The sequence below is a fragment of the Zalophus californianus genome, chromosome 2, assembly GCF_009762305.2.
Source record: "Zalophus californianus isolate mZalCal1 chromosome 2, mZalCal1.pri.v2, whole genome shotgun sequence".
Classification (NCBI taxonomy): domain Eukaryota; kingdom Metazoa; phylum Chordata; class Mammalia; order Carnivora; family Otariidae; genus Zalophus; species Zalophus californianus.
Window position 1 is genome coordinate 196,660,590 of NC_045596.1, and position 15,428 is coordinate 196,676,017.

Consider the following 15,428-nt stretch of genomic DNA (forward strand, 5'->3'; position numbering starts at 1 on the left):
TACATCACTTAAAAAATAAACATTTAAGCATATATCAAAGTAAAAAAACTTTAAATTCCTGGAAAAAAAAAAAAAAACAGCCCGAGAGATACAAACTCAGATACTATCCCCAAACAAATCCAAAATAATTCCAGAACATGAGGTAGAGGAGTGTGGGGGGGGGGGAGGGGACAAAAAAAAGCTTCCCTCCAGAAGTCTATTCTCCTAGTTAGCTAGCAGACCTCTAAATGTGCCATTCTGCTTAGGGACTTGCGAGGAAGAAGAGGGTAATAAGGCATTTTTTGCAGGCTGAAGAGACATTTTTCTAAGGTTTCTAGGCGACTCTAGCCCTGCTTCAGTCACACATACACAATACTACTCGTGCTCCTGGTGCCTGGGTCCCTCAGATGCTTTAACCTCTTGCACACAGAAGCTCAGATAATGGGACTGCTTCTTCATGGGTTAGCATCTGCTATTAATTGGAACTATAAAGTTTCTTTTTTTTTTAAATAAGTTTTTAAATACCTTTTTTACTTATATAGGTACATGTTGATGGCATAAAAACATATATATTAAATGCTTTGGAAATATATCATTAGAAATACAAATTCCCTTATAATTCTACCAGCCAGAAAAGACTATTGTTTAATAATTTGGTATATATTCTGCCAAATGTTCTTTCCATGGGAGTGTGTGTATATATATAATTAAAATAAAATGGACTCACATTATCCATACATTTTTGTAACTGAGATGATACACTGAATGCAACCAACTGTGTAGCCTAACCATGAACTAACCATCACACACTTATTGTGTCTTGAAGGGCCATGTGAATAAATGAGAAGGAACAAAAGGCATTCAAAGGACCCTATGTGGACATGCATGGTGGAGTAGAAGGGGCCTGTGTACTGTACGGGTATATTTGGGGAAAGTAGAGGAATGAGAATGAAGAGATAATATGAATCAAAAAGATACTCAAAGGAAGAACTCAAAGAAGTGTAAGATGTGCTAACTCAGGATGATCGCTGACCTCTTTGTCAGTTGTCCCTCCAGAATAGTCTATTGTTAGCTCTCATCTGTTTTGGATACAAAGCGAACAACTGCAGCATAGCTTTGTGGGCTCAGTCCATGGAGACAAGACCTTTATGTAGGAGTCTCTAATCACCAAGGGAGATTCTGGAGGAACCTAATCACGATCTTCAATGTTATCCTTGAATGAAAGCTATGCACGGAGATTCCGGGGGAACCTATCACGATCTTCGATGTTATCCTTGAATGAAAGCTATGCAGGGAGATTCTGGGGGAACCTAATCACCATCTTCAATGTTTTCCTTGAATGAAAGCTATGCAGGGAGATTCTGGGGGAACCTAATCACCATCTTCAATGCTTTCCTTGAACGAAAGTTATGTAGGGAGATTCTGGGGGAACCTAATCACGATCTTCAATGTTATTCTTGAATGAAAGCTATGCAGTGAAGTGACCAGCCCCAAATAAAGTCCAAGAGGCGCTCCTTCCACGACATCTACAAAAGATGCCAGTGGAGTGTAATCTGGGGAAAGTAACCCACGGAAGGAAGGGGAAGGGAAAAGGAAATCTCCTGACTTCTCCAATGCTGGGCTACCTCTCCATGGCTTTGCCCTTCTTTACCTGCACCCCCTCTCCAGGTGATCTTTCACACAGCCTCATGGCTTTACAAATCAGCCCACATGCTCACAATCCCCAATTTCATATCAATAGCACAGACCTATTTCCTGATACCCAGACCTATTTCCTGATACCCAGACTACTGACTACATCAAGGAGGGCCATCTGGAGGTCTAATAAGGGTCTTGAATTCAACATGACCAAAACTGAGATACTATTCCAGTCAGGCAATGAGGCAAGAAAAATAAAATAAAAGACACCCAAATTGGAAAAGAAGTAAAGCTGTCTCTACTCATAAATGAGATGATCTTATATACAGAAAACTCTAGAGAACCCAGAAGAACTGTTAGAACTCATAAATGAATCCAGCAAAGTCACAGGATACAAAAATCAGTGTACAAAAATCAGTTGTATTTCTATACATGAATAATGATCAGAAAAGGAAATTAAGAAATAATTTCATTTATATTAGTGTCCAAAAGAATAAAATACTTGGGAATAAAGTTAATAAAAGAGACACAAAACACCATACACTGAAAATTAAAAAAAAAAAAATTGGTGAAAGAAATTTGAAAGGACCTAAATACATGGAAAGACATCCTGTGTTTATGCACTGGAAAACTTAATGTTATAAGATGACAAGACTGTCTAAAGCACCTTTAATGCAATCTCTATCAAAATCCCAATGGTGAGTTTTGTAGAAATGGAAAAACACATCCCAAAATTCATCTGGAATTCCAACAAAACTCAAAATAGCCAAAATAATCTGGAAAAGGAAACACAAAGCTGGTCTGACACTTCCCAATTACAAAACTTACTACAAAACTACTGTATGGTATTGGCATAAGAACAGATATGAACACAGATAACATAAGAACAGATATAAATACAGAGCCGAAAGCCCAGAAATAAATTTTCACATCTAAGGTCAACTGATTTTTGACCAGGGTGGGTGCCCAGACCATTCGTGTGTAAAGAATAGTCTCTTCAACAAATGGTGCTGGGAGAACAAGATAGCCACAGACAAAAACAATGTTGGACCTCTACTTTACACCACATACAAAAATTTACTCAAAGTGGATCAAAGACCTCAATTTAAGAGCTAAAGCTATATAACTCTCAGAAGAAAACATAAGGGAAAATCTTCATGACCCTGGATTTGGCAATAGTTCCTTAAATAGGGCACCAAAAGCACAGGCAAAAAGAAAAATAAATAAATAAATTGGGGTGCATCAAAATTAAAAACTTCTATGCATCAAAAAATACTATCAAGAGAATGAAAAGGATAATCCACAGAATAGAAGAAAATATCTGCCAATCATATATGTGAGAAGGGTTTAATATCCAGAATACATAAAGAACTCCTACAACTCAACAACAACAAAAAGACAAACAACTCATTTTAAAAATGGGCAGGGGTGCTTGGGTGACTCAGTCCGTTAAGCATTCGACTCTTGATTTTGACTCCGGTCGTGATCTCAGGGTCCTGGGATTGACCCTCATATCAGGCTCTGCACTCAGCGTAGAGTCTGCTTGGGATTTTCTCCCTCTCCCTCTCCCTCTCTAAGCCCCTCTTGCTCTCTCCCTTTCTCTCTAAAATAAGTAAATAAATCTTCTTTAAAAATGGGCAAATAACTTGAATAGACATTTCTTCCAAAGAAGAAAAGCAAACAGACAATGAGCACATGAAAAGATGTTCAACATCACTAAATAGGGAAATCCAAAACAAAACCTCAATGAGATACCCCTTCATGCCTGGTAGGTTGGCTACAATAAAAAATGTGAAAAATGACAAGTGTTGATTTTTAAGTATGATGCCGCTATTGCGGAAAACAGTTTGGTGGTTCCTCAAAAAGTTAAACCCAGAATTACCATACAGTCAAAACACTTACTCCAAGGTATTTACCAAAAAGGATTGAAAACAGGGACTCAGATACTTGTGTGAGAATTGTCATCACAGCATTATTAACAAGAGCCAAAGGGTGGAAACTGCCTACGTGCCCAACAATAGATGAATGGATATGATTAATCTGCCGTTTACATGCAATACAATATTATTATTCAGCCATAAAAAGTAATGAGGCTCTAATACTATATGACAACATGGATGACTCTGAAAACAGCGTGCTAAGTGAAAAAAGCCTGACATACAAGACAAATATTGCATGATTCTACTTATATAAAATATCTAGAATAGGTAAATTCCCAGAGGCAGAAAATAGAACAGACTCCCAGGGGCCAGGGGTGGGGTGGGAGATGGGGAGTTGTTGCTTAAGGAGTTCCAAGTTTTATTCTGGAGTGAAGAAAATGTTTTGGAAAGAGATAGTGGCGATGATTGCATGACAGTGAACACTGACACTGAACCGTACACTTAAAAAATTGTTAAAATGGCAAATGCTATGTTGTATGTATTTTATCACAATAAAACCATTACACTACCAATCTTCTCTCCTAAACCCACTCCTTCCACAGCCTTACTGGTTTAGTGGCTAATTCCACTCCTGCTCAGGTCAAAAGCATTTTCATCATCATTCTCTTCATTATTTTCTCGTACCTCACATCCGATCCATCAACTCATCCTATCAACTCAACCTTGCAGATGTATCTAGAATCTGACCACTTCTCATCAACTCCACTTGTGATATGTCGGCATCTCACGTGGGTCACTGTCAAAGCCACTTAAATCATCTCCCTACTAAAATCCCAAAGACTTCAGTCAATGCTCAACACACAGCCACGGCCACACTGTGGAAACACGTGTTAGATTGAGTCACTAATTCTCACAGAACCTCTGGTGGCTTCGTGTCTCATTCTTCATATATATGAACATATGAATATAATTAATCTATTACTATCACTCAAAAAGAGAAAAATCATATAAAATCAATAACCCCTGGTAAGTCTGAGTAGAGGAAGTTCAAACAGTTAAGCCAACCAGAAGCTTGACAGCCCAGGGACATCTCCCCTAGGCTGAGGGAGAGAAACGGTTGTATATAAGGAAACTCAACCCCCAAAATAAAAGTCTAAAAAAAGAAAAAATATAAAGAAGGCCAAACAAACAATCTGACATGTAGATATTGGATAAGGAATCTAGAAGATGAAAGGTTCACTGACACGGCCCAGCCCCAGAACCTACGAGAGACAAGCTCTCCCTAGAGTCCCATGCTAATGAGTGCCATGATAGAGAGCACACATTCAGACTGGTGTGACAAATATTCCTGAAATACAGTGATGAGAGAAAAGTAGCAATGTTGTTATTAAGAGTAAGCATATTTACTTATGTTCTCATTAATTACACATTAGAAAATATATGCAATAGAATTCCCTCGATTAATCAAGGAAGCTCCTTATACAATGACATGGATTGATATCTGCAACTTACTTAAAAATTAATAACAAAATATGATGGTTGATGGAGGGAGAAATAGATACATGATAAAGTAAATATTTAAAAGAGTTATTGTAGAATCAAGGCTGGAGGATAAAATTGTGAAATATTTTGAAATGGAACAAAAGATTACTGGCCGTCTCCATGGGACACCTGTGAGTTGTTCAGCACACACACCCTTCAGGGTTATCTGCTTCTATGGGGTTTATGCCTTTGGTTGTCTTTGAGTTACTTTACAACTCTATTAGCTGTTGAAAATTGATAGGAATGCAAATTATTCTTGTCTACAGAAATGCAAAATCTGTCCAGTGGACTTGCAAGTGACTTCCCTCTCAGAGTGGTGACAAAGCCATGTCTGCACTCCTGATGGTCCATTAACACACGTCTCCTCTGTGGGTTCTCCTTTGAAAAGGACAAAACAACTTCGCATTCTCATCATTAATTAATGAGTTAAACAAAATCTTTAACACACACTCATTTTCTATTAGTGAAAAAGTTATGATGTATCTTTTTTTAAAAATTATTTTTTAACAGTTAGGAAGATTTTCTACCAAGTTGCCCAACAGGTTCATCTGCTAAAGATTAGCTGCTTCTGTCAGACAGAGAATGTTCCACAGTCGGCTTGAGCCCAGGACGGTCTATTATTGGCTCCCAGAGCTGAATGCCAAGTGGCAACAGAACTTTGCTGGTTCTGTTTCTCTAATTTTAATTTTCCTCTCCACTTGTTTTGTTTTGTTCCATTAATGGACGAATGCCTCCATTAGTGGAGGCAATGCTCAGGAATTTGGTTTTATGGTCTGACTATTTGGTGTTCTAAATAAATTAATTAATGGGCTATAGAGATTTATTCTTTTTTGGTAAGAGACCATAGAGGACTGGGTTTATTAGCCTTTTTTTTTTCTCCGTTTTTCTGCTTATTTGCCCATTTTAGAGCTAAAATCAATTAAGACATTCATGCCCACAAGGAAGGAGAATAGCTCCTTGAAATCTGGACTGGTTTTAGTATTTCAGTCTTTATTCTTGACCAGTGACTGAAATTATAACTAACTCAGAAATGTTTTAAGAATTCAAATTCACATAGTTAATGTGTTTGGAAATTACTATTAGTTTAATAATTTTGGCTTAATGAAAATAGTTATATCTTTATCTGAATCTCCATGTTAACTATAACATAAACATACTTTTTAGTCTACTTGAGTTTATTTTTCCTAGACTTAGACAGGTTTACTGATCAAATAAAATAAGATTACTCCTGTATAATGTTAAAGATTTTTTTAAAAATATAAACTTGTAACAAATCATTATTCTAACAAACTTTTTATATCAATACTAATTGTGTTTTGTAACATGTTAGTGTGAAGATAATTTCCAGGATCTTTAGTGTTAAATTAAACAAGGAAGCCACTAGACTAAGGTGGCTCTAAAGCCTTAGCAGCCTACATAAGCAAACCAAACCAGCACCTGTAGACCCCTTAAGGTTAAGCAATCAAAACCAATGAACAGCCAGTCACAAAGAGCCAACTAAGCTTTCCCAGATAAGGCAACTGCTTAAGATATAGCCCATCAAATAATTTCCTTGCTTGATTCCATCTCTTCTCTGTAAGTCTTTCCCCTAGCTCATGGCCTTGGAGCATCCCTAACCATTTCCATTTGTCAGTGCCTGATTCAAATCAAATTTTGCTCAAATAAACTCTTAAAATTTTTATTTTTATTATTTTTTAAAGATTTTATTTATTTATTTGAGAGAGACAGAGACAGTGAGAGAGAGCACAAGCAGAGAAGAAAGGGAGAAGCAGACTCCCCGCTAAGCAGGGAGCCCATCGCGGGGCTTGATCCCAGGACTCTGAGATCATGACCTGAGCGGAAGGCAGACACTTAAACGACTGAGCCACCCAGGCGTTCCCCCCTCCCTTAAAATCTGTAATATGCATATGAAACAAAATCGCTATGTTGAACAGATATATGCCCATATTCACTGCAGCATTATTTAAAATCAATACGACATGCAAACAGCCTAAATGTCCATTGGCAGATAAACAGATAAAGAAAAAGTGGGATATATACATAATGGACTATTATGCAACCATAAAAAGGAAGGAAATTCTGTCATTTGTGACAACCTGGATGGACCTTGAAGGCATTATGCTACGTGAAAGTCAGAGAAAGACAAATACTGCGTGACCTAATTTATATGTATGTAGAATCCAAAAAGAGAGAACAGATAGATCAGATTTGTGATTACCAGAGGAGGAATTAGGTGAAGGTAGTCAAAAGGTACATACTTCTGATAAATAAGTAATGGGGGTGTAAATTACAACATGATGACTATAGTTAGCTCTGTTGTAAGCTATATTTGAAAGTTCTTAAGAGTAAATCCTTGAAGTTCTCATCACAAAGAAAACAACTTCTTTTTTTGTATCCATATGAGATGACGGATGTTAACTAAACTTGCCGTGTAATCACTTCAAAATATACGTAAGTCAAAAAAAAATTTGTAATATACTTCAGTTTATCTTTTAATATTAGGTAACATAAACCTTGGACAGATATTAATTAAGAATTTGTTGGATACAGGGCACTTGGGTGGTGCAGCTGGATGAGCGACCAACTCTTAGTTTCAGCTCAGGTCATGATCTCAGGGTCTTGAGATCAAACCCCGTATGGGGCTCTGTGCTCAGCACAGAGTCTGCTGGGGACTTTCTCTCCCTCTCCCTCTGCCCTTCCACCTGCTTTCTCTCTCCCTAAAATAATAAATCTTTTTAAGAAATTGTTGAATAACTTAGTAATTTATTAGAGAATACTGAAACACAGATTACTAAGCAGAGTTTTAATTTTTTTCTATATTTTTGCTTATTTTTATATGCCATACAGAAGCTCTATCTTTGGGTCATGTCAGTGAATATGTTCATTTTTGCAACTTTAAAAGGGTGTAAAATAGACACAGGGGTGGACGGTGTAATGGAAGCCTTGCTGGCCTGCTAACATACCTGTGTAAAATGGACATTTACAATTGTTCTCCCCAGTTTTCTGTGAAACAGAATTTAGTAATTTTGGCCAAAAAATATAATTAATATGAATGATTAAGGTTATATTAAAAGTAATACTGACAGAGGAATACAATTGTGCATGAGTCTGTCTTTCAAAACAAAATTGTATTTCTTACAGCAGTGGTTTTCAGGTTCCATGATCTCTGGAGCCCTTTATACTATTGGGACTTTTTGAGGAACCCAAAAAGTCTTTGTTTTTGTAGATTATGGCCATCGATATTTAACATCATAGAAATTAAAACTGAAAAACTTTAAAAATATTTATTGACGCACTTAAAGATAGCAAGAACACAGTGCCTGTTAACAGAAAATAACATCTCCGTGTTACTATTCAGTTGTTGGGACCAAATGAATGCAGCTCTGGGTTCAAGCAAAGTGTCTGTTTGCCACAGGATAAGAAAAGGCATACTGAAGAAAAAACTTGGAAAGTTCACTTAACTTGCTTTAGTTTATAATACTTGAGTCTGAAGGAAAGATCAAAATGTGTTACAATTTTAGTCAATTGTGCCTGATGCATGGGCTGTTTTTATGGTTCCTGATTATTGCCTACAATGCAAAAGATCAGTCTTAATTTTCCGTATAATCTGCTTAGAAAGCAAAGACTATGTTTTAAAAGAATAATGATCTCTCCTTTATGTTGAATATATGATACCTGTTATTAAGAAAATAAAGTTTCTTGGGCGCCTGGGTGGCTCAGTTGGTTAAGCGACTGCCTTCGGCTCAGGTCATGATCCTGGAGTTCCGGGATCGAGTCCCGCATCGGGCTCCCTGCTCAGCAGGGAGTCTGTTTCTCCCTCTGACCCTTCCTCCTCTCATGTGCTCTCTCTCTCTCTCTCTCTCTCTCTCTCATTCTCTCTCTCAAATAAATAAATAAATAAAATCTTTAAAAAAAAAAAAAAAGAAAAGAAAGTTTCTTCACTTAGATTACAGTCCATGCTTGTGTTTAAATGTTTTCTCATCCCTGTGATTCTCAGGCACACATGATCCTATCTTAAGGATCTGTGTGGATCTTGTGACTTTTATTTTTGCCTTCTCTAAATTGGATCCTAAATACATATATATTTATAAATAAAACTTGAAGGATATCACTTACACCTAAAACTAGCCCTGAGATTTCTCAAAGAATCCTTGGAAATCACAAAATATGTTTTGCACTTGTAAGAGAACTGTAGGATAATTAGGTTGAATGTGTCACTATTGCCAAGTTCCATGTGAAATCAGAAGGGCCACTCCGCCTGTCTAGGTGAGTATTTAATAGGTACGTTACCAATTATTCAGAATCATAGGTTTCGAGGAAAATCCTTGGTATTGGTTATTGACCTTCTTGTCCACAATGTTTTTTCCTTCAGGGACAACACTGGCCAGATGCTTTCCTAACAGCTGTGTTGACTTTTCTTCTATTGAGGGTGTTCTAGTCCTACTATGCTGCGAGTAGGCAAAGTACACTGTTACAATCTGTTATTAAATTGTTAATTTGGTGAGGGTCTTGCTTCTGTAATTTAAATCAGCATCTTGTAGGCCAGTGGCTTTCAACTGGAGATGCATGTCAGACTTATCTATGATTTTTTTTTATAAAAATATAGATGTCCAGGACCTAATGTGGGCTTACTAAATGTCTTGATATTCTGACATGTTCTTAGTATATTTATTGTGTCTCAGGAACATTATACTACACTCAAGATTTGTTTCCTCCATAAAAATTGGGTTGATCCTCTTGAGATAGAGAAACTGAAGGACTCCATTTAAAAAATCTGCTTTTTGGTTCTTTTCCTACTTCTCTTCTTGCTAGGAACTGCACCCCCACATTACACACGCCTCAGAATGCAAATAGGGTATGTCCTCCTTATAAGAGATAAGGAGTGAACGATTCCTCTAGAATAGAAAACATGTAAGAAGGGACCAGGGAAGAACGACGGGAGGAACCATCACATGTGTATCCCAGACCAGCGACCCTACAATGTCGCCACCAGGACCCCTGACTCCAAGGAAGAACTGATTTATGAAGGTCACCTGGGCCCCCGTCTTTGTCCTAACATGTTCCTGAATGCCCGAGAAGACAAGTACACCAGACCACAATCCTCGAGCACAGACAAGACTCTCTCCTTTCTGAGTCTCCCAGACATTTGCTCTGTACCTGTTCTCCAGACCTTCAACAACTCTGTGTTCACATGAACTCAAGCTCCCCCAGAACAGAACTGCATAGGATTAAATGAGGGAAATTCAGTGTGCTTGTGGACTTGGAATTTTGTTGATATTGCTTTAATGTTCTACTTTATGAACACTTCTCTTTCTTCTTAAGCTATCTGTAATTCAGAAGAATACAGTAGACACTGCTTTCGCAAACTGAAATAAAACATTTAAAAATACCTGATTTTCAAAGACTGCCTCAAAATTTGGAATCTTTTACTAAGTCCCTTTGCTTTCCAAGGCAGAACAGATTTTTGTATAGTTTCAGAATATGTTCTGCATCTTACCAGAATATAATTGGAAAACCTGGTTATGAAACCAGGCCTTGCCTAGAATGTCGTATTTGAGAATGATGCTCACTTAAAATCAGGTCCAGCTAGCCTCTCCGAAGGAGCTAAGGCTGGCTCTACTCAGGGAGCCAAGTCCTCCTGGGAAGACGGCCCTGTACCCGGCTTAAAATCCCAGGCTCACAGATGCTGAGGAAGGTCACTTCCGGAACGGGCAAGACACTTAGGATATTCTGAGGACCTCTAGAAGAGAAATCCTCCTAAATCCACGGGTACTGTGGATAAACTTTGGTGGGGAATTGTCAGGCTTGGTATTTAAACTTGGGATAGCCGACAACATAGGGAAACAATGGCCAATCCAAAATCACTCATGAAAATGCTCAGACAGACATTAATTTTATTTGTTCAATATGGCATGACTCTGGGTTTTACAAGCATCCCCCAGAAAGCCAATAAACACCCTTGCTGCCCCTGTGTAAATACTCAAACAGTAACTGGTTGAGAGCAGCCTGAGTTTGTAATCAAGAATAATCCTTTTTGAGATCATTTGATCACAAAAGGAAAAAAAAAAAAACTTGTGCAGAAACACTGTGTAATAGACTCTGAGACAGAACAAAAGATTACTGGGTGACATAAACCGTGAACTGTTTGAGGACACAACCTTTGAGTTACTGGATTCTGTGGGCTTGACGTTCTTCATTGTCTTGGAGCTGCAGACAACCCTGTCAGTTAGAGAAGGCTGGTACCGCATCGTATCATTTTTGTACGCTGACCTGTTAAATCAGCCTGGTGGGGGTCCCATGGACTTCCCTTCCAGTGAGGAAAAGGCCAGTTTTGCACCTAGAAAGCAAAGGCATTTTGGCATTCATAATGGTCTATCAGTGCCTATACTCACTGGGCTCTCCTTTGAACAACAGCTTTCTGGTTCCTTCCTTAAGACATGAGCTAAATAAGGCTAGTTTTTTATTAGTAAGAAAGTCATGATCGCCGCCCTCTTAAAAAAGTACCTCACTGTACAATTCTTTTACCCTTTCTCTGCTTAAAAATGCTTCTACTACACATTTAAAAATGCAATTCTGGTACATATCCTTTAATTGGCAAGGCACAGGACCACTAACGCAAAAGCAACTCAAATCAAGGCCCTACAACCACCCTTCGTAAGCAGCAGGCCAGCAGCGTTCAGCACGTTCTGTGGAGTTGAATGAAATTTCTATATATGAAAGTCAATGTATTGTTCAACTTCTAGAAGGCTATCACTACTGGAAAATCCACAAAATATAAGAATCAGCTGTGCAAAAGGAATACATAAAATACAAGAAATGCAATCGGCTGCAAGCAGACCCAGAATGAGATCTTTCTGCAGCCCACTTGTCAGTCTCTGCCGTATCTGACAGGGCACTTGGCCTGTCTTTATCTCACGGGTCTCATCTAAGAAAGGAGATACTGAATTACTCCCAGAGGGCTACATGATTAATAATTCTGTTGAAAGTAAATATTAATGCTAGCAGTTTTGTAAATTATAACCTTTACAGTATATAATTTCATGAGAACACAAGCCATTTCTTAACTTAGTCCTTTGTTTATGTAACCTTTGCTGTGTGTCACATGTCACCGATGGTAATAAAGGCAGGGAGAAAATATGGCCACTTTATTCTCTCTAATGATGGTAACCTGATGCTCCTCCAACCCGCACCATTCTCCTCCCGGTGAAATCTGTGTAAGGTGATATACAGAGTGTACAAATCTAATGAGAATCAGTAAGCCTTGTTTACCATTATTGGAAAAGACCAAAAAAGACCAGCTAACATTTATTAGAACCAACCATATTCGGTGTTGAAAAATTAAACAGCTCTTTACAACTGAGACCTGGATTTACCCGTCCTGTAAGATGCGTCCCTATTCTATTAAAAGTTGATTCTCCACAACAATGTTGAACTTCACCTGTGCCCTCTGCCCCAGATCATAGAGCACAAGTTAAAAAAGCTTCCCACACTTTGTGTTCTGACAAAAGTGTAACTGAAAGGACCACCCTTCTCTCTCATGCTGCAAGATAGGACTGTTAAAACCACAGACGCAAATGGCATCACTTGAGCCTGGCCAGGTCACCAAACCACGTTAATCCCTAACCTAAGTGCAGTTTCAACCTCCCCCAGAAATGCAGTTTTAACCATTAGTCAGGAGTTTTCTGATCAGGATCAGTGAGGTAATCTGCCACAGGAGCCCCCTTAATCCCCCACCGGAAGGTGAGGTCATGTGCATAAGACCCCCTGCCCTTCCCATTAAGGGAAGGTGATCTTGCCTGAAACAATCCTTTCTTTTCTTATGCTAATAACTTCTTTGCCCTAGACTCCTTCCTATAAAAACTTTCCATTTTGTACAACTCCCAGGTGGCTTCCCTCTTCCTGCTAGATGCCATGCTGCTGGATTCATGAAAGCCCATCAGATCTTCAAATTCACTCAGCTGAATTTTGTTTTTTAACAGGATGCACGGCCACCCTTCCTCAGTGACTCAAGTAAGACCATCTCCATCCTCATCACAATTACCCTAAGACTTGCTAATGACACCCTAGTCTACCTGCCTCTGTAAAGCCCTGGGCCCCTTCCTATTCTTTGAGACATTCCTCACTGATGAAGATAGCCCCTACAACAACAGTCTGCATACAAAAATCTTAATTGTCTTGTGCATTTTGTTTTTCATAGTTTTGGTGTGTGGCTCAGATGGGATTGTTCCTGCTTCTTCATGGTCCCTGGGCACCATTCCTGACTGGTGATATATGGGCCCAACATTGAGTCCAGCTCCTGATTCTGTGCTCCAAACTCTTGTCTACTAATACCATGGCAAGAAGTTGATTTTGATTCTTTTTGAGTATTTACTTGATTTCTGGTGCCAGCTTCGTTTGGTTTTATGATCTGACCATTCGGTTAGATCTGTAAAGGGGATGATGGTTTATAGAGATCTTTTCTTTGTTGTGTGGAAAATGATAAAGAATCTGCCTTTTTAGTTTTTTCTGTTTATTTTTCTACTTTGAGCTCGAGACTGTTAAGTATTTCATGCCACCAAGTAGATATCCAGACTGAGTTTTGTATTGCCATGTTTATGCTTGAGCCACAAGTAAAATTCTAAAATTGAAATTACAAACTCTGTGCCTCTATGCATATATGCCTGCAATTCACACCTCTGAAATAAGCACATCATGAGATCTTACCAAATGAGATTGTAGAATTTCTTAAAGAAGTTTTATTGTAACTGGCTTAGAAAGAAGGACCTATAAATTGAATATTCCTAAAATCCCCAGGAATTAAGGAAAGTGAACTCCCAGTATTTTCAACATTCAAAAAAAAAAAAAAAACCAATTCTCATAGAAACCGAAATATTTTAAAAAATTCAAGTTCACATATTTTGGTAAATCTCTGGCAAGTGAGATTAGCTGAATATTTTTGGTTTATTAAAAACACCTATCTCTTCTCTGAGTTATCAGATATAAGTATAATAAAATAGTACATTTTTATTCTTCCTGTATATGTTCTTCCTAATCTTACACAGGCTTACTGATTGAATAAGCATGACTTCTACTTAATGTTTAAGATTATGAAAAATGTAAATTTGTATTTAACTAAATTGAATCATTTTTTGACAAATTTTACTTTAACAGCAACTGTGTTTTACATTATGAAATCTTTAAGATAATTTCCAAGATATTTAGGTAACTTAAAACCTTCATCTAATGCTAAACTGAATTAATTAATGGATATTCATTAATCACTGCTTAGTAAGACAGAATACAGAAATTCTAACTAAGCATATACTGAGTAGCAATACTTAATACTACTGCTTCCTCGACTATTTAAGAAATCTAGTCATTTAAGAAACAGGTAAAGCATTTTAAAGCTGTATTATCTCTATGTTTGCTTGTAAAATCTTTTCTTGTCACTTTGATTAAGGAAATAATCAAGTATTGTTTCTAAGTAACCTATGACCCTCTCTTAAGTGCTCGAAATTTCCTGACAACTTTTGATATTTTGCCATCCCACATTCAGATCCTTAAAGCTGTCTTTGAGATTTCCCAGAGATACCTGGAAAATCACAAAGATTTTTTTCTTACACCGTATGAAAAGAGAGATGTTAGAAATAATTAGGTCAATGTGATTATGTTACTACTGATGAATTGTATGGGAAGAGTTATCAAATCAGAAACCACAGTCATCCGCAAGCTAAATTTGTGTGAGTAAAATGTTATTAACACACAGATACTTAGGTCCTACTCTAGACTCATAGAATCTCTTGATTTCACAATCTTGATATAGTCTTAGTCTACTCTGAGTACATGTTTAGGATATACATGTATATTATATCCAGGGTTATTTTGTTATACCTGAAGACTTTTTTCTATATAGATTATGTTCTTCCATTTTTATAATTACGTGTAATATGCACTTTTCTTTGAAAACAGTGCTAATGATTATGCTTCTAGATGTTGACTCTAGCATTTCTGGTTTGTCTTCGTACTACAACAATGTTCCCCATCAGCTGCATTATTCCACTCTCGTCAGACCTCTCACTTTTGAGAGTTATCAAGAGTTATCAGTAATACATTGGCCACAGCCATCTAGAACCTTTGTCACCTACAGGTCCTTATTTCACTGTGATGCTTCCTGACCAGCATTTGCAATCACCTATTGGCATCATTTAAACAATGCTGAGACCCCACCTGGGGATTCGGTCAGGGTTTCCAGAATTCTAGTGGAGAAGCAGATTGGCTCATGAGACTACTAACCCAAGATCAAGCAAAGTGAGAATTAATTACATAGGCCTAAATGAACTACTGAGGAAGGGCTGTGGCTTTTATTTGGAATATTCTAATGTTCTACTTTCTGAACATAAGGAAGTCCTT

At 37.7% G+C, this 15,428-nt stretch overlaps 1 protein-coding gene across 7 annotated transcripts in view; it reads right to left on the reverse strand.

Annotated features, from left to right (window-relative positions):
* Nucleotides 1–15,428, reverse strand: part of MCPH1 (microcephalin 1) — a 251,127-nt gene that overhangs the window by 155,807 nt on the left and 79,892 nt on the right. The window lies entirely within an intron of this gene.